Here is a 20,476-nt window from a genome sequence, read left to right on the forward strand (position 1 = left end):
TGAGAAAAGCGTGAAAACACTGAAATGTTAGAAGGAAAGATAATCCAGATGTGTTGATCCCAACCTTGGCTGCACACTAGAATTACTTGAAATCTTTTTTTTTTTTTTTTTTTTTGAGGCGGAGTCTCATTCTGTCACCCAGGTTGGAGTGCAGTGGCGGGATCTCAGCTCACTGCAAGCTCTGCCTCCCGGGTTTACGCCATGCTCCTGCCTCAGCCTCCCGTGTAACTAGGACTACAGGTGTCCGCCACCTCGCCCGGCTAGTTTTTTGTATTTTTTAGTAAAGATGGGGTTTCACCAGATTAGCCAGGATGGTCTCAATCTCCTGAACTCACGATCTACCCGTCTCGGCCTCCCAAAGTGCTGGGATTACAGGCTTGAGCCACTGCACCCGGCCAGAATTACTTGAATTCTAATGTGAGCAGTTGTAAATCCTGATGCCTGGCCACACTAAACCAATCAAATCAGTAATTTTAAAACTCCACGGGTGATTCCAGTGTGCCTGCAGACTTGCCCACCACTGGTCCAGAACAGCCCTCGACAAACCTTAACCTGCATATAAATCATTTGCCTTTTTTTTTTTTTTTTTTTTTGAGACAGAGTCTTGCTCTATCACCCAGGCTGGAGCACAGTGGTTCAATCTTGACTCACTGCAACTTCTGCCTCCAGGGTTTAAGTGATTCTCATGTCTCAGCCTCCCAAGTAGTGGGGATTATAGGTGTGCATCACTGCATCTGGTTAATTTTGATATTTTTAGTAGAGACAAGTTTCACCATGTTGACCATGCTGGTCTCAAACTCCTGGCCTCAAATGCTCTTCCCACCTCGGCCTCCCAAAGTGCTGGAATTACTGGCATGAGCCACTGCACCTGGCCTGAGTCATTTGCATTTCTTTCTTTCTTTCCTTCCTTCCTTCTTTTTGAGACAGAGTCTGGCTCTGTCACCCAGGTTGGAGTGCAGTGGCTCAATCTCAACTCACCGCAGTCTCTGGTCCTGCACTCAAGCCATCTTCCCACCTCAGCCTCCTAAGTAGCTGAGATTATAGGCACATGCCACCACACCTGGCTAATTTGTGTGTGTGTATATATATATATTTGTTTGTTTGTTTGTTTGCTTGTTTGTTTTGTAGAGATGGGATTTCGCCATGTTGCCCAGGCTAGTCTTGAACTCCTGAGCTCAAGCTATCTACAGACCTCAGCCTCCCAAAGTGCTGGGATTGCAGGCATGAGCCCCTGCACCCGGCCAAGATGCTGCATGTCTAACAAGCTTCCAACTGCTGCTGCTGCTGGTCCAGGGACCATACTTTGAGGAACAAGGCTCAAGAAGGTAGGTGGCAGGCCAACATGCAACTGATGAACAAGTAGCAGGATAGCAGGCAAGAGTTTGAGAAGCATCTGCAGCACAGTACTTTTTTATTGTGGGAAAATATACACAACACAAAATTTACCATCATAACCATTTTTTTTTTTTTTAATTTGAGACGGAGTTTTGCTCTTGTTGCCCAGGGTGGAGTGCAATGGTGCAGTCTTGGCTTACCGCAACCTCCACCTCCCAGGTTCAAGCTCCTGCCTCAGCCTTCCGGATAGCTGGGATTACAGGCGCCTGCCACCACGCCCAGCTAATTTTTTTATTTTTAGTAGAGACGAGGTTTTACCATGTTGGCCAGGCTGGTCTCAAACTCCTGACCTCAGGTGATCCATTTGCCTCGGCCTCCCAAAGTGCTGGGATTACAGGTGTGAGCCACCCGCTGGGCCTCATCATAACCATTTTAAAGTATACAGTTCAATGACATTAAGTACAATCGTAATTGTGCAACCATCACCACCATCCACCTCCACACATTTTTCATCTTCCCAAAGAACTACTCTGTCCCCATGAAACACGAACTCCCCTCTAACCCCTCTCTCTAGCTCAGTGGTCCCCAACCTTTTTGGCACCAGGGACTGGTTTTGTGGAAGTCATTTTTTCCACAGACCAGGGTGGGGGATGTTTTTGGGATGATTGGAGCTCATTACATGTATTGTGCACTTTATTTCTATTATTATTACATTGTGACATATAATGAAATAATGATGCAACTCACCATAATGTAGAATCAGTGGGAGCCTGAGCTTGTTTTCCCGCAACTAGATGGTCCCATCTGGGGATGATGGGAGACAGTGACAGATTATCAGGTATTAGCTTCTCGTAAGGAGTGAACAACCTAGATCCCTTGCATGCGCATGCGCATTTCACAGTAGGGTTTGTGTTCCTGTGAGAATCTAATGCCGCAGTTGATCTGACAGGAGGCAGAGCTCAGGCAGCAATGTGCGTGATGGGGAGTAGCTGCAAATGCAGATGAAATGCCACTTATCACTCGCTTGCTAGCCGCTCACCTCCTGCCTTGTGACCTGGTTCCTAACAGGCCACAGACTCGTACTGGTCTGTGGCCTGGGGGTTGGGGGCCCCTGCTCTAGCCTCTGGCAAACACCATGCTACATTCTGTCTCTATGAATTTCACTATTCTAGGGACCTCACATAAGTGGAGTCCTACAGTATTTGTCCTTTTGCGACTGGCTTGTTTTACTTAGCATCATGTTCTCAAGGTTCATTCACATGTCAGAATTTCTTACCTGTTTAAGGCTGAATAATATCTCATTGTATACATAGATGCATTATTTTTGAGCAAATTGATCTCTGTAAGAAAACTGATCAGCTGTTTTGATGATAGAAGAACATACCCAGGGTGCTTCAGAGCAAAGGGAATCTATTAAACAGCACCAAAGTCACTCCCCTAAATGGACTGTCCTTTGTAATACGAAGATGACCTCCTTCTAGGGGTTCTGATCCGCCATCCTTTTCCCATTCAAAATCAGTCGGGAAATTCCTGGTTATCAGTGGCATAACACGTTAGTTAGCAAGTAGTCAGCTCTGCACTGTGATGACGAAGCTCAAAGCTAAGCTGCTGGAATAGGGCCAGAAGGATGAGGTCACCAGCGAGCCTGACTCGCATACTCTCAGGTGACCTCAAAGTGACAGAGAAGCTTTCGGTAGATACGCCTCAGTGACAACTATGTAAAAGCAGCAGACCCTCTGGGGACAGCACTAGTGACCAGTTTTTCCTGGTAGAGGTACTGCTGCCTTAGAAAAAGGAGGAAAAAAAATCCCCCAAAGGAAATGAACAAGGAGTTCTTTGCTGAACTAAATGAAAAGGTTGACACCCAAAAATAAAACAATGTAAGAACATTCCAAAGGAAATACTGGATCTGCATTTAGAAACATGAGAACTTACTTCCAGCAAGCCAGTAAGAACCAAACTGACCACCTGTGGGGAGGGTTTTTTTTTTTTATCACTCTCAAATATCAGGAAGCTTTCCCCAAGGTCCAATCCTGATATAATCTCACCGCGATCCCTGCAGTCTGGGGTTGACTTTTTCCTTGGAGTATAAACTTTTCCCTGTTGCTCTTTTTCTGTGCTTATTTGGCATTTGTGAAGAAGGACTTATCTAGTTAGCGCTTGAACAGGAGGGGATTTTCTGCTCTGTATTCCAGAAACAGCCTAGCAGGATCTTAGATCTGGGAATTCAATGGGTCTGGGATGGAATGCTTCCTCTTTGGGCAAGTTATTTATTCATACTACCACAGTTTCATTTATCTCATTGGTAAAATGAAGCTGAAGATCACTTCCATATAGGATTAGCATAAGGATGACATGAGGTGGTGTTTATAAAATTGTCTGGTCAATTCTCAAAAGAAGACAACTAACAACAAACGTATGAAAAAAAGCTCAACATCACTGACCATTAGAGAAACGCAGATAAAAACCACAATGAGATACCATCTCATACTAGTCAGAATGGTGATTATCAACAAACCAAGAAACAACAGATGCTGGTGAGGCTGTGGAGAGATACGAACACTTTTATACTGTTGGTAGGAATGTAAATTAGTTCAACCATTGTGGAAGACAGTGTGGTGAGTCCTCAAAGACTTAGAACTAGAAATACCATTTGACCCAGCAATCCCATTGCTGGGTATATACTGAAAGGAATATAAGTCATTCTATTATAAAGATACATGCATGCATATGTTCACTGCAGCACTACTCACAATAGCAAAGACATGGAATCAACCTAAATGCCCATCAATGATAAACTGGATAAAGAAAATGTGATACATATACACCATGGACTATTCTGCAGCCGTAAAAAGGAGCGAGATCATGTCCTTTGCGGGGACATGGATGGAACTGGAAGCCATTATCCTCAGCAAACTAATGCAGGAACAGAAAACCAAACACTGCGTGTTCTCACTTGTAAGTGGGAGTTGAACAATGAGAACACATGGACACAGAGCGGAACAACCCACACCAGGGCCTGTCGGTGGGGTGGCAGGGGAGGGGGTGGCGGAAGGAGGGAGAGCATCATGATAAATAGCTATGCATGCTGGCATTAAATACCTAAGTGATGTGTTAGGTGCAGCAAACCACCATGGCACACGTTTACCTATGTAACAAACCTGCACATCCTCCACATGTATCCTGGAACTTAAAATGACATTTTAAAAAACTAAAAAAAAAAAAAAAAAAAAATCAATTAAAGTGTCTGGTTACAGGGCACACTATACATGTTGGTATGGATGTCCTTTCTGTATTTCTAATACAGGTACTGCTAGGTAGAGGGAAGCCAATGACGAGCAAAAGCAGACAATGCCCACCCTCAAAGGGCTTCCAGGGTAGAGGGGAGACAGAATGGGAAAGGAACAGAGTGCTATTAGAATTATGAGAGCTATGATGAGACTCTTTTGGCGAAGCTTTCTCCTGGAAGAGACCACTGACCTGCAGCCTGGAGGGTAAACTGGCCTTAACCAGGTGAGCGATAAAGCCTGTTCCAGGCCAAGGCCTCAAGGTGGCAAGTGACAGTGTTTGAGAGAAGACAGGATAGCTGGAGCCAAAAGAGAGAAGTTGAGACAGAGTGGAGGGAGGTGCCAGACAGGGCAGAGTGTTGATAGCCATGCCAGGTAGCTTTGTCTTTATTCTGAGACCATGGGAAGTCCTTGGGGGCAGGCAGTCACTGTTGAAGGCCAACATTTCACTTTTGGAAAACTCCTTGGTCCCAGAGACAGACGATGGCAGACCAGGATGGTGATGATGGAGACGGAGACAAGAAGATGGATTGGGAGCTTTGGGGGCCATAAAACCATAGGTATCACATGGTATTTGCTCTAGACGCATTTGGAGAACAAACTGACGAATAGGATTGATGACTGGCCCAGACATCAGTCTGAGACACAGGAAAAATGGTGTGTGTATAATTTGGCTATAACAAGGAATGAAGGAGTGTGCACAGCTTGGATGAGCCCCAGAAACGTTCTGCTGCGTGGAAGACATCAGTGACAAAGGACCATGTAAGTGATTCCATTTCTATGAGATGTTAAGAATAGCAAAAACGATTGAGACAAAGGAAATCAGTGGTCGCCAGGGTTGGGGAAATTGAGGGGTGACAGCCAAAGGGTATGGGGTTTCCTCTTGAAGGGATGAAAATGTTCTAAAATTGATTGTGATGATCATTGAGCAACCCTACAAATATACTAAAATCCACTGAATTGTACATTTTAGAGAGGTGCATTGTACAGTATATAAATTATCTCTTTCTCTCTTTTATTTTAGCTATGTCCTACAGGAAGGAGTAAATTATATCTCAATAAAGCTATTACCAAAATAAGCCACATGGAGAGAAGAGTGTGAGAAGAAGGCTTATGGTCATATGTACTGCTGCTCACTGCCTGAATAGTCCAGTGGGCATGACCCCCAGGGTGCTGAGATGGGCATTTCCTAACCCAGCATCTTCCCTGGCCCTTAACCCCACTCCCTAATGTTAGCCCTGACTCCTTCCAGATCAAATGAGATGGTTCTGTCTTCAGACTTCCAGGAAAGGAAAAGAGAGGACAGTGTATTCTTTTTTTTAAATTAATTAACTAATTAATTTTTTTTTTTTTTTTTTCTGAGACAGAGTCTCGCTCTCTCACCCAGGCTGGAGTGCAATGGCATGATCTCGGCTCACTGTGACCTCCACCTCCCGGGTTCAAGTGATTCTCCTGCCTCAGCCTCCCGAGTAGCTGGGATTACAGACATGTGCCACCATGCCTAGCTAATTGCTTTTGTATTTTTTAATAGAGATGGGGTTTTGCCATATTGGCCAGGCTGGTCTCGAACTCCCAACCTCAGGTGATCCGCCCACCTTGGCCTCCCAAAGTGCTGAGATTATAGGCATGCACCAACATGCCCGGCCCACCAGTGTATTCTAACTACCTCATTGCTACCTACTTCACTCTATGGATCTGGGGTAAAGAACTGTCATGTGACAGCAGCTGCCACTGAATAGTGACTAAGGGAAGGACAGAAACTCCTACTCATCCTCCAGGTCTCTATTTAGATGTCACCTTCTCCAAGAAACCATCTGGGACTTCCAAAAATGAGTCAGAGCCCTTCCTCTGTCTTCTCACGGGCCTTCCCCCTCGTGAACACTTGTCTTACCAGGGACTGATGGCTTGTTTCCTTGCTCTCGGCTCACTGAGCTCTCACCTCCTCCAGGGCCAGCACTGAGGCTTGCTCGCCAGTTGTATCCTCAGCACTGTGACAGAGGCTTGTGCAGATTTTATGGCCACAGTAGCCAAAACAGATATGGGTCTGAGGGAGGTGCTAGGAGTCTGCTACTGCGGGGATCAAAGCAAGCATGAATGAGCACGTGCAGATGACCTCACGCTTCCCTAGAGCAGGGATCACGCCTGCATTGCTCAAGCTCTGGGCATCTCTCCTCCTTCCAAAACAACTCCAGGTTGTGCACAGAGGTGACACTTACTGACTGACCAACCTCTCAGCTCCTACCCTGTGGGGGAGCAACAGGAATCGCCAATGCTCATACAAAGTGCTTTTATTTTATTTTTCCTTTCCATAGATTGTCTGAATTTTTGAGATTCTGGGTTTAAACGAATGAATACTTCATATATATTTTTTATATATATATATATGTTATATCCTCCTGCTGAAGATAGTTGAGTTTTAAGGTTGTTTGCATCTCTCCTAGACTTTACCCTGTTTTTTACTCACTGCATTCTTTCTTTAAAAGATGGAAAGCTTAGTCTTCTCATTTATTTCAGCCAGGAATGTATTCAGCTGTGAGTGACAGTGAACTGAGAGCTAGTTGGCTTAAACACATGAAGATTTTATTTTCTCACTTAAAAATAAGTCCAGAGTGGGGCAGTCTGGGCTGAGGGAGTGGCATCATGATGTCATCAGGGAATCACACTCTTTTTATGTTTCTGGTCTACCCTCCTCAGTAAATAGCTTTCATCTGCGAAGTCCCCTCAGATCCAAGATGGCAACCACTTAGCAGCGATCATCGTCACATCGCTGACTAGAAGACGAAGGAAAAGGGTGTGTTTCTGGACTTTCAGAGAGTCTTTGGACGTCTCATGTAACATTCTGCCTACACCTCATGGGTCAGAACCTTATCACATGGCCACATGCCGCTGAAGGGAGACTGGGACACATGGTCCTTTAGCTGGGCATGCTGCTGCCGCCAAATCATATCAGGATCTGTGACTGGGGGAAAGTGGGGCATGGATGGTGAAGCAGGTGAAGTCCCCATCGTCCACCATGCAATTAGCTTCCACTGCTTTGTGAGTGCAAATGACATTCCAAGTGAAAGTCTCCTTCCACCCGCACTGACAGGGCTTCTGTGCCTTTTAACCTGGGTCCATCTTTGGGTTCTTGAACAATGGGCAGTGGCCCCTTTTGGCTTGAGGGGGTCTAAACACTGCCTGCTCCAAGAGCTCAAGACAGTCTCTCTTCCTCAGACTTGACTGCAGCTGCTGCCTAAAATTTCACCACCAAAGAGTTATGCCGTTGAGACGAAATATTAATTTCTATTTTAAATGAAGGTCCTCTGAGAAGGGTTAACACATAGAGCTGCACCCTGTCATTCCTCTTTCATCTAGCAGGAGCGGAGACAGTGAATCATGGGGAGAGGAGAGACAGCAGTCCCATCACAATCACAGACGTCATTGCTTGAAGAGGGAGGGGCTGGGTTGAGCCTGGGCAGGACCCAGAAGATCAGAGGGTGAGTTTTTCCAGCACCTCAGTGGGGAGAGACAAGCCCATGAATAGAAGCTATTGTAAGGGAATGTAGAAAGTGGCCCTAGTAACTTAGAATCAAAGACTTAGTTTTGAAAGGGAGCTTAGCGATCATCAGGTCAAACATACCCATTTTACAGATGATGAAGTGGAGTCTGAAAAAGGCCAAGTGACCTGACTGAGGCCCACAAAGGGCTAGTAGCAGGCACAGGTGTCAGACTCTCTCTCCTGATTCCTAGTCCAGGAATCGTTAGAAGTTGTTGTTTTCTTTCTTTCTCCTTTCTTTCCTTTTCCCCTTCCTTCTCCTGCCCTCCTCTTCCCTCCCTTCTCCTCCCCTTCCCTTTTGACAGGGTCTTACTCTGTTGCCCATGCTACAGTTCAGTGGCACCATCAAAGCCCATTGCAGCCTTGACCTTTTAGGCTCAAGCAATCCTCCTGCTTCAACCTCCCAAATAGCTGGGACTACTACAGGCACATGCCACCATGCCCAACTCTACAAAATTTTTTTTGTAGAGACAGGGTCTCGCTATGTTGCCCAGTCTGCTCTTGAACTCCTGACCTCAAGTGATCCTCCTGCCTGAGCCTCCAAAAGTGCTGGGACTATAGGCATTAACCACTGTGCCCCGTCACAGGTTGTCTTTTATTTTTGTTCCACAGAGGACTAGGGCTCCTTGGAGAGGGCTGAAGAGGAGAGGAAGGAGGGGTGAAGCTCTGGGTCCTATCAAATGTGAAACCAGGTTTCGTGAGGGCTGAAGTTTATACAACTAAGGAAAAGGAAAGTTCTTTAAGAAAAAAAAAATTACAAAATTTGGCCAGGTGTGGTGGTTCATGTCTGTAATCCCAGCACTTTGGGAGGCCAAGTTGGGTGGATCACCTGAGGTCAGGAGTTCGAGACCAGCCTGGCCAACATGGCAAAACTCCGTCTCTACTAAAATAAATTAGCCAGGCATGGTGGCATGCACCTGTAGTCCCAGATGCTTGGGAGACTGGGGCAGGAGAATCGCTTCAACCCAGGAGGCAGAGGTTGCAGTGAGCTGAGATCATGCTACTGCACTCCACCCTGGGCGACAGAGTGAGACTCTGTCTCGGAAAAAAAAATAATAATAATAATTATGGTATACATATGTAGCAAACCTGCACGTTGTGCACATGTACCCTACAACTTGAAGTTTAATAATAATAAATAAATTTAAAAAAAAAAAAAATAATAATAATTATGAAATTAATAATGTAAAATTAGGCATAAGGTTTTGGAGAGTCTCTGAAGTTTAAGTGTCACTAGGTTTATGGTAAACCTGACACAGGGGCCATCCATTGTGCCAATCATGTCAGCTGATCCAGTCTCTCCTGTTTTACACATGATTCTCCTGTTTTGAGGTGTTAGAGTTAAAGAAAACAACAACCGAAAGCTGAATATAAAAAAGTTTAAAAACTATCGTTATGCATATCACTGTCACTCAGCACAGCTGAGGACCAGACAGGTTAGCCCACACAAGCACCTGCCGGCATTTGATTGTCTACATCTTTGAGAAATTAAGTATTTTAGGTGAGTCACAGGAAAGATGCTTGTGTAGGCCTTCAGTGCTGGGACTCAGAGAAGCACAGCAATCCTGTGCTTTGACTCACAAGATGGAATGTGAGCAATTCTTGATCAGGTGCCCCACAGATGTCATGGATTGTTTAGATTTGAATACAAGTGGATTTTTAAACTGCTATCCAATGAAGCATACCTTAAAAAGCCAAGATTTTCTTCTGCATTGTTTCAGAACTGTTAGGAACTGGATCAGGAAATATGATTTGAAGGAGAGAAAATATGAATCACTTAATCATCAAAATTCCCACCTTTTACTCATCCACTTGTGATACAAATATTGAAGATTGTGATTAAATGCCTATATGTTTTGTGTAAGGAGAGCTCATCATCATATTTTGTGAATTAATTTATCAGATTAGCTACCTTGGCTCTAAAAGGTAAGCAATGCTTTTAGTCAGTTCTAAATGTAAAGAAAATGTGAAGAGGATAGGTTGGGCAAGGCATCAAGTGGTGGGAAGAGAAGTCTAGGGATCCAGAGAACAAGAAAGACTCCAAATGGAATAGCCTGGAAAAGATGTTTCATTGTTGCCAAGCTTACCCCAGGCCAATTGCAGTTGGATAAAAGTAAGTGTAACTGAGACAGATAATCCAAATTCAAATCTTTTTGTTGCTGTTTTTTAAAAAATGCATCCTAAAAAACTGCATTACTTTTTTTATTTGAAAAAGTAGGCTAGGCATGGTGTCTCAGGCCTATAATCCCAGCACTTTGGGAGGCCAAGGCGAGCAGATCATCTGAGATCAGGAGCTGAAGACCAGCCTGGCCAATATGGTGAAATCCCATCTCTACTAAAAATACAAAAAATAGCTGGGCATGGTGGTGTGCGCCTGCAGTCCCAGCTCCTCAGGAGGCTGAGGCAGGAGAATCACTTGAACCTGGGAGGTGGAGGTTGCAGTGAGCTAAGATTGCACCACTACACTCTAGCCTGAGCAACAAGAGTGAAACTCCATCTCAAAAAAAAAAAAAAAAAAAAAAAAGAAAGAAAAGAAAAGAAAGAAAAGAAAAAGAAAAAGTAATGCATGCCTACACTAAGGCACACTACAGTAATATTTTAGAATCAGAGGAAAAGCTTCCAGAAAGTGGAAAGCTGGTTACATACAAAGGATTGGGAATCAGAATAATATCAAGCATCTGACAGCAACACTGGAAATCTAGAATATATTGAAAGAAAGTTTTCAAAATTCTAAGGAAAAAAAATGCATTCCAACCTAGAATGCTATACCCAGCCAAACTATGAATGCAGACAAAACACATTTTTAAATACACATGATTTGCAGGCCCCGTGGGTTGCCTCTCCAACAGCTATTCCCCCAATCCCTTCTTTCCTATTGTCTGAGATCTGTTCTCACAATAGAAGATGTGAATGATATATATTCATTTTCTGAGACTTCTGTGTAACTAGGATATGACCCAGTTTCTGACAAATGAAATTAGCCAGCTGCTGTAGCCACCTGTGACCTAAAGAGGACACATCATCATTGCTGTGATGAAGGTACAGCAAGGGTATGAAAAGTGCATCATTGAGCTGCTAACCTTTCAGAGAGTTAGAGATGAGATAATAATAGTAATAAAAATTCTATTTGTATTCCAGAATACTATTATTTATAGTTGAAGGCATCCTAGCTGATACCGTAGGCCTCAAAAAAGTTCTCTCTCGTGTTCTCTTTTTCAGATGTGCTCCACCAGAACTAACAAGTACAACAAAAAAGGAATTCTCAGGATCATGACAGTGATCATTCCATCCTAGAGATAGAGGACAGAGTCCACAGCCAGAAATGTCTCATGGGGAAAAAAATGCAAACAGCTGAATTTTGTGTCTGGCCATACTGAGAGGCACTTTATGGTTATGTGAGAAATTTTGGAACTGAATTAATGATAGGCATATGGAAGACAAAGTACATGAGGGGGAAAGGCAATTACTAACTCAACACAAATCCAAGAAACTTTATGAGAAAGGAAGTGCAATGATACTATACCACATGGCTTAACTGCAAACATTATTTCCATAGTCATAATAAGGTGTCCCCTGAAAATTGATTTAGCTATAGGTTGCAATCTAATTATGATTTGAAATTGGAGTAGGAGCAAGAGTTTGTATGGGAGGGTGTCAGGAGTGGGATTCGTAAGCCAGTTAAATCTGCCTCACTGAGAGGAATTCAATAGATAATGTCTAAAATGGGAAAACATCAAGACATGGCCAAAAGAGCTTGTTATTAGTAATATGAAAGTGAATGAGCCTGGACAACATGGTGAAACCCCACCTCTACTAAAAAATATAAAAATTAGCCGGGCGTGGTGGTGGTGGCCTGTAATCCCAGCTACTTGGGAGGCTGAGGCAGGAGAATTGCTTGAACCTGGGAGGCGGAAGTTGCAGTGAGCAGAGATCGCGCCACTACACTCCTGCTTGGGCAACACACAGGGAGACTCCACCTGTGGAGCGCGGGGAAAGAAAATAAATGTGCCAGGCGCGGTGGTTTACGCCAGTAATCCCAGCACTTTGGGAGGCCGAGGCAGGTGGATCACAGGTCAGGAGTATGATACCAGCCTGGCTAAGATGGTAAAACCCCGTCTCTACTAAAAATACAAAAATTAGCCGGGCGCGGTGGCGGGTGCCTGTAGTCCCAGCTACTCCGGAGGCTGAGGCAGGAGAATCGCTTGAACCTGGGAGGTGGAGGTTGCAGTGAGACGAGATCACGCCACTGCACTGCAGCCTGGGCAAAAGAGCGAGACTTCGTATCAAATAAAAAAAAAAAAAGAAAAAAGAAAAGAAAAGAAAGTGAACGTAAGAACCAACTAAAAGTTTAAAATGAGTGTCTCTGGAGAGTATCATTTGAGCCTGAGAAAAGAGGGCAATGACAGGACTGTTATCTTCCCTTAGAAACTCTGAAGTACTATTTGAGTTTAAAATATATATATGTGTGTGTGTGTGCGTATTTTTTGCCAAAAAAATTAAGAAAACATCCAGAAATATGGTAAAAAACAAAGGTTCTACAGTTTAAAAAAGCAGGGAAAAATACAATAAAATAAAATAGCTTCAACTATACAAACATATATGTGAAAATTAGTCTCCCATCATAAAGATGAGGACCATTATCAACTCCTTGTGTATCTTTTCAGTCTATATATACACATATGTATGTGTAATATATGACATATATTAACATATGTTACACATACATAGAATATATAACACATACATATTACATTATATACATACAATATACATTATATTATATGCACACAATATACATTATATTGTATACATAATATACATTATAATATATACATACATTATACATTATATTATTTATTACATTATATTATATGTTACACAAATGGAAACCTATAAACATTGTACACATGAATTTTATTTATGTATACAGAAATAAACTAGAGTTCCTTAATTTAAAAAAATGGCAGATTAGTCTTTTTTGTATGGAAGTAACCTCTGTGAATGGACACTGAGGCCACTTTTGGTCTTTTGCAGAAAAGGCATGCAGGCATGAATATATATGTACATTTAGCTTTGTATAAATGTTCAAGTATATCTCTAAGATAAGTTCCTAGACATAAATTCTTGGGACACATGGCCTGTATCTTAAAATTTTGATATAGTTCTGAATTTCCTTTCAAAGAAGTTGCATAATTTGTACCCCTACCTACAGTATGTGAGTGCCTGTTTCCTCCTAAATATTGCCAGTGTTTGCAACACCAGACTTAAAACAAAACAAAACAAAACTTTGCCAATGTGATAAGCAAAAAATTGTTTCTCGTTGTTTTACTTTGCATTTAATTTGCTTTTCTTTAACTGGGAGGGACAGTCACTCATGCTCACTGGAAATTTAGGAAAACACAGAAGGCTACGTTCATACGCACGGTACACTCCTGTGATTTTATGGAAGAATTTGAATACCCTTCTTTTTATCACTCCAGTGATAGCAACAAAGGCTTACTCATATCCTAGTTCTAACAAGACAAAAATTGTTTGTATACCGAGGCACACTGTTTCTAGAATGAAATACAGACGGACAGATTACAGCCTGCAAAATAACAGGAACCAGATAGAAATATGACCTTCAGAAGCCCTTAACATAGTGGTGGGTTGTGATAAATGAGATATTTCTGGAAACTGATTTGGTAAATGCATAAACATCCAAGAATAACAAGTGATTAAAGAAATCATCAGCAGGAGAAAACACTATACAACGATTGAGAATTATGACTATGCCAACCATTCATTCATTCTATAAGAATTCATAAGCACCTGGAATGCTCTATTTAATGCTCTATGCCAAAAGAGATCAAAAAGAATAAGACTCAGGCTGGGTGCGGTGGCTCACACCTGTAATCCCAGCACTTTGGGAGGCCGAGACTGAGGCAGGCAGATCATGAGGTCAGGAGATCGAAACCAGCCTGGCTAACATGGTGAAACCCCATCTCTACTAAAAATACACAGAAGATTAGCCGGGTGTGGTGGCGGGTGCCTGTAGTCCCAGCTACTCTGGAGGCTGAGGCAGAGAATGGTGTGAACCCGGGAGGCGGAGCTTGCAGTGAGCCGAGATGGCACCACTGCACTCCAGCCTGGGTGACACAGCGAGACTCCGTCTCAAAAGAAGAAGACTCAGTTTTATGTCTAATGGGCTCACGGTGCAGTGAGGAACGAGAGGTAAACAGTGAAAATACAATGGGAAGCTTTCCCTAGAAGTCAGGGGCAAAATGCTGTGGAAACAGCAAGAGCCAACTAAATGTTAGAAATTTTAGTTAGTTCGGGGGAGACTAGGGCAAAGCTTTCCCAGAGGAAGCCACTTGGGAACTGAGATGTGAAGGATGACGGGATCAGGCAGATGAGGTAGGGCATTTCAAACAGAAGGCGTAGCAAGTGCTCTTCAGAATCTAGTAAGTTTCAGCTAGAAGCAGTGGCTCAGGCCTGTAATCCCAACACTTTGGGAGGCCGAGGAGGTCAGATCACTTCAGGTCAGGAGTTCAAGACCAGGCTGGCCAACATGGTGAAACCCCATCTCTACAAAAAAATACAAAAGCTAGCTGGGCGTCGTGGTGCGTGCCTGTAATCCCAGCTACTACTTGGGAGGCTGAGGCAGGAGAATCACTTGAGCCTGGGAGGTGGAGGTTGCAGTGAGCTGAGATCGTGCCACTGCATTCCAGCCTGGGCGACAGAGTGAGATTGTCTCAAGAAAAAAAAAAAAAATCTGTTTAAAATTCTATTCACAGCAGCCTGGAATTAGCCACTTTTAGGGTACAGGTCAGGAAGGATGAGGAATAAAGTCCGAAAGGTAAATGTGTTTTCATGACACAATGGAAAATCATGAGAATAGAGCCTAAGATAATACATACAAACTTCCTACAGTTACATGAACACGTGGCTACATATACAAACAACAATCGCAAGTTATTTTGGAAAATTATTCATGAACTGTCTGTATTAATTATACTCATTAAGTTTAACTGATGTTACATTATCAACATCAGGTCAATGTAATGTTTATTACATTTCCATAAAGAAAGACAGTAAGTAGTTTATTAAAATCTCTTCCTTGTAGAAAAGAACGGTAGACAATCCTACACATTTGCATGCTTATGAATACGAAAGAAAGGGAAGTGAATTTTAATAACATGATAATTTCTCCTCTAACATTTTATGCATGTTAAGTCTGGGTGATTGCCAAAATAATTGAGACACATTTAGTTACTTGATGTTTAATATTTCTTTTGCAATCTAATTTCTTATTTTAAAATGTTAGTCAGAAAAAAAGAAGTCACTAAGTAGTAAAGGAAGTGGAAAGCCCAGTCACTCAGAAGGAATGTTGGAAAACTCATTGTGCCAGAGAAAATAGAATATATCATCTGTATCTGTTGTTTTAAAAGCCATTTCGAAGGATATGGGGCAGATATTTGAAAATTCTAATGTCACTTATTGCTAGGACAGATTCACATAAGAGGTATCTTAACAGATTTAAAATTCTGGAGCTGGTCTGGATAATGACTGTGAAGAACTTTTAACTGAGTTAATCTTGACTGCCAAGCATGGGTTACAATAGCACCTAGTGCAGCATGAATCTTTCCATTGGCATTAAATGCGTAAGCTTAAATGACCACTGGGCTTAGCAAAGACTGAATACAAGCAGTAACACCTCCCTTTAAACCTATCTTTTTATCACTTATCTTGTAAAAAACAAAAAAAAATTCCAGGAAATAAATTTTCAGTAAAACTGAGCTAGCTCTCTTGGCAACCTCCCTGGCTTTCCTATCCACATCATGCAAATGTACATAAGACTGCTGCCAAGAAAAGGAGGGAAAAAAGAAACAGGAAATTATGAACTATGAAAGTTGAAAATCATTGTTACCTTCTTTTAGAAATGGCTATTTCTGGGCGCCATGGCTGCAGTGAGCAATGGTCACCACTGCACTCTGGCCTGGGTGCCAGAGTGAGACCCTGTCTCAAAAAATAATAATAAAAAATAAAAAGTAAAAAGAAATGGCTGTTTCTGTTCCATTTCATGATTTCCCCCAGCAGCTTGTTGGTTACTAAATGAGAGTGACTTCTAAATAAAACCAGCGTGTTTATTCAATCCCATCTGAGAACGCTGAGAAAGGGTTGCCGAAGCTGGTGGAATCAGGGCTCTGCCAGGACAAAGAAGTCATCTCTCAGTGACTCATGTAAGATGCATTTTAAAATTGTTGCATGTGAGACACTTCCAATGATTGCCCTGACAAGGCACCCCAAAATTTGGCATGGTTCTTTCAGAAAGGATCAGGTCGGTTTCCAGGTGAGCTAATTCCTTCATCAGCAACACCAGCTGATGCACTCTGAGAACCTCCTTCCTGAGACGTGGAAGACTTACATAGGGGAAATGTTGTAGGATAAGGTTGTGGAGTTGTGTGGGTGTTTTGTGTTTTTTTTTTTGACACAGTGTCTTGCCCTGTCACCCAGGCTTGAGTGCAGTGGTACAATCACAGCTCACTGCAGCCTTGACTTCCTGGGCTCAAAGGATCCTCCCACCCCAGCCTCCTGAGTAGCTGGGACTACAGGTGCGGGCCACCACGCCTTGCTAATTTTATTTTGTATTTTTCGTAGAGAAGGGATTTCACCATGTTTTCCAGGCTGGTTTCGAACTCCTAGGCTCAAGCAATCCACTGGTCTTAGCCTCGCAAAGTGCTGGGATTATAGGCCTGAGGCACTGCGCCTAGGATAAGATTTTAACATGCCTCCATCTAGTGGGTTCCATGCAAGATGGATTTTCAAAGGATTTGTCTCATCAAAGATGAAACTCTACTTTCTTGCAAGTCTTTTTTCAAATGCAACTTTTCGAGAAGCCTACCCTGACCATATTATTTAAAATTGTGACTCATCCTCCCACTCCTAATCTCTTAATCCTGCTCTATTATTATTATTATTATTATTATTATTATTATTATTATTCGCTCTGTTGCCCAGGCTGGAGTGCAGTGGGGCAATGTTGGTTCACTGCAACCTCCGCCTCCGGGGTTCAAGCAATTATCTGCCTCAGCCTCCTGAGTAGCTGGGATTACAGGCGCCCACGACCACGCCTGGCTAATTTTTTGTATTTTGAGTAGAGACGGGGTTTCACCATCTTGGTCAGGCTGATCTTGAACTCCTGACCTCGTGATCCACCTGCCTTGGCCTCCCAAAGTGCTGGGATTACAGGCGTGAGCCACCGTGCCTGGTCTATTATTTTTTAATGTATAAATCTTAAACATACAGGTCAATGAATTCTTGCATATGTGTCTACTCATATAATTACCATTCAGATCAAGAAATACAACTTTTTACAGCATTCCAAAAGGCAGCTCCTTCAGGGACCTTCTCCCAGTCCAGCCTGTTCTATTTTTTCAAAGCATTTGCCACCTTTTAAGATGGTGGCACAGTGGCTCACGCCTGTAATCCCAGCACTTTGGGAGTCTGAGGTGGGTGTATCACAAGGTCACGAGTTCACGACCAGCCTGACCAACATGGTGAAACCCCCGTCTCTACTAAAAAATACAAAAATTAGTCTGGCCTGGTGGCCATGCCTGTAACCCCAGCTACTCGGGAGGCTGAAGCAGGAGAATTGCTTGAACCCAGGAGGCAGAGGTTGCAGTGAGCGGAGATCACACCACTGCACTCCAGCCTGGGCAACAGAGCGACACTCTGTCTAAAAAAAAAAGATACTTGATTGGCTCGTTGATGTACCCAAGCAACTAGAAAAGTGCCTGACACATATAAGGACTCAATAAATATTTGTTGAATGAAAGAATATAATTTTATTTCGAGACAGAGACTCACTCTGTTGCCCAGGCTGGAGTGCAGTGGCACAAGCTTAGCTCACTGCCTGCCACTTCAGTCTCCCAGGTTCAGTCGATTCTCCTGCTTCAGCCTCCTGAGTAGCTGAGACCACAGGCGCCTGCCATCAAGCTTGGTTAATTTTTGTATTTTTAGTCCAGGCGGTGGCTCATGCCTGTAATCCCAGCACCTTGGGAGACCAAGGCAGGTGGGCCACTTGAATTGGGGAGTTTGAGACCAGCCTGGGCAACATAGTGAAACCCTGTCTCTATAAATAAATAAACAAGTAAATAAATGGAGACATCAGAATGATACCGATCAGACCTAGGTACAGGTGTGGATTGGATGCGTCCTTGTGTAGTCTCTTCTATGTAACATTTTCTTGGACAGGTTGAGCACTTGGTGGTGGATCTGCAAGGAGGGGGTGTCCCCTTTAATCTGGAATCGCTTCTTGATTCCTTAGGTTTGCTGGCACGTATCCAGATAGGCGCAGAGTCTTCCTAAAGGGCTTCCCTCCTTTGGAGTCTGCTGTTCCTTGCATGCCATAACCCAGTCTTGAGAACCTGACCCACCTTCCATTGCTCCCCTCTCCCAGTCAGTTGCAGGTTGTGGCCACTTTGTGCTCTATCTCTCCTCTGTGGTGTCCCTTGAATTTCCCCCTTTTTACTTCCCCGGGCAACCCCTCTGTATGTGGTTGTCCCAGCCTCCCAAGTGATTCTCCCATCTTTAGTCTTATCCTCTCTAGACTGTCTCCCTATTATTTTTGCTAAAACACAGCCTTGATCATGTTCATGCTCTGGTCCTAAACTGTCAATGGTTTGCAGGTGCTACCAAAAAACAAGTCTAAATGTCTTAGATCAACCAGTGTCACCAACAGGCCCCATGTTCTCTTGCATCGGTGCCTTTGTTCTGTTGTTAGCTTCAGAAAAGAAGTGCTGGAAGAGACTATCTGGTCCAATCTCATTTTACAAATGAGGAAACTGAGGCCTGCAGAGATTGAGTGATTGACCAGCAACTAGTCAGAGAACAAGTTTGACTCATGAAAAGGAAGCCCAGAGCAGCCTCGGGGTTGGTATCAGACAAGATCCAGCCAGTCGGCTACCCGTTGAATACCCTCTCCACACAACTCTGATCCCTAAAATTGTGGATCTTTGAGTTCCATCAAGCACGGCCTCCTGTAGGAAGCCTCTGTGATGATCCAGTTGGGAGTCTGGACTCTCGGGCACAGATGTGAGCCTCTAGGTGACTGGGAATCTGTCTAGGAGTCCTGGTTCCTCTACTGCATTTTAAGCAAACTCTGATCTTTGACTTTCCTCAATTCTTATCTCAACGACTCCGTCCATAGTCAGGGAGCCGTAAAAGTCTACTCAAGAAGGAGGGTAATGTCTATACTGCCGGGGAGGAGCGATTCACCCGCTCAGACACCAGTCAGCGACGAGACACTGAGTCCAAAATTTCCACCTACGTTGCGTGGTTCACGTGCCGCACCTTAACTCCTTTTGACTCCAACCCCAAAACACTTGAGAGCGTTTGGACTCGGCAGAAAGCCTGCTGGCTGCAATCACAGGATACGTTTCTGGAAGTCTTGAGGTGCGGCCTCTTTCTTCACCCTCCACGCGGCGAACCTTGACGCTCACTCGATGACCGGTCCCCAAACGTGACTTGGCATCAAGAGGACACAGATCTCCTTACCGAGGGAGCTCAGGTCCCGGGCGCGCCGCGGCCCCGCCAGCTTTCCAGGCTGGCTCAGTCCTCGACCCAGGGTGACGGCCAAGTCAGCCAAGGGCGGCGGGAAAGTGACGCTGGGCTGGAGAGGCGGGGTGGCGAGTGCGGCCCCCGGGAGCCGAGAGCGGCTGCAGCAGCCAGGTCTCAAGCTGGGCCAGGCAAGGGGGTCGCAGGCTGGACTCGGAAGACTGACGCGGGTGCCCACCTGACTCCAGGACTCACGGAGGGCGTGGGGCAGGAGCTGGACCTGGGCCGCCTCGGGCCGCCCTGGGGCTTGCAGTCCAGCCCCTCTCCGCCCTGGGGAGGGAAACAGGGAGGGGAGAAGGCCGAGCCCGCCTCCAGCCCCAGCCCCAGCCCCAGCCGGGCTCGGCGGCTGCGGCTGCTGGAGGGTGACGAGAGGCACCTCCCCGAGCGGAGAAACCAGTTTGGCCGGTCCCGCGGAGCGGAGAGAAAAGGGCGGCTGCAGAGGAAGGGTGCACGGACGCGGGGCGGGGAAAGGCGGAGGAGCCACTGGTGAGCCACGAGAGCCGGAGGTGCCGCCGCCAACTGGACACGCTTCCCGGGGCCCCCGGCCAGCCCCCGTGCGCCATGCAGCGCTAGCGCGGCGGCCAGGGCTGGGGCCGAGCGGGCGGTGTCTGCGGCCAGGTGCGCAGCGAGCGCTCGGAGCGGCGCGCACCCGGCGGATGCCCCAGCCGGGGCCCAGCGAGCGCCAGGTAAGGAGGGGAGCGGCGCCGGGGGCCCCCGGACC

General features: G+C 44.7%; 1 protein-coding gene across 3 annotated transcripts in view; it reads left to right on the forward strand.

The window, feature by feature from the left end:
• The first annotated feature begins 19,457 nt into the window (after positions 1–19,457).
• ATP8B1 (ATPase phospholipid transporting 8B1) overlaps positions 19,458–20,476 on the forward strand; it is a 158,347-nt gene continuing 157,328 nt past the window's right edge. For all 3 annotated transcript variants that reach the window (XM_008013974.3, XM_008013973.3, XM_008013976.3), the window contains exon 1: positions 19,458–20,441. The gene's annotated coding sequence lies outside the window, so the exon portion shown is untranslated. The remainder of the gene's footprint in view (positions 20,442–20,476) is intronic.

The sequence above is a fragment of the Chlorocebus sabaeus genome, chromosome 18, assembly GCF_047675955.1.
Source record: "Chlorocebus sabaeus isolate Y175 chromosome 18, mChlSab1.0.hap1, whole genome shotgun sequence".
In the NCBI taxonomy this organism is placed as follows: domain Eukaryota; kingdom Metazoa; phylum Chordata; class Mammalia; order Primates; family Cercopithecidae; genus Chlorocebus; species Chlorocebus sabaeus.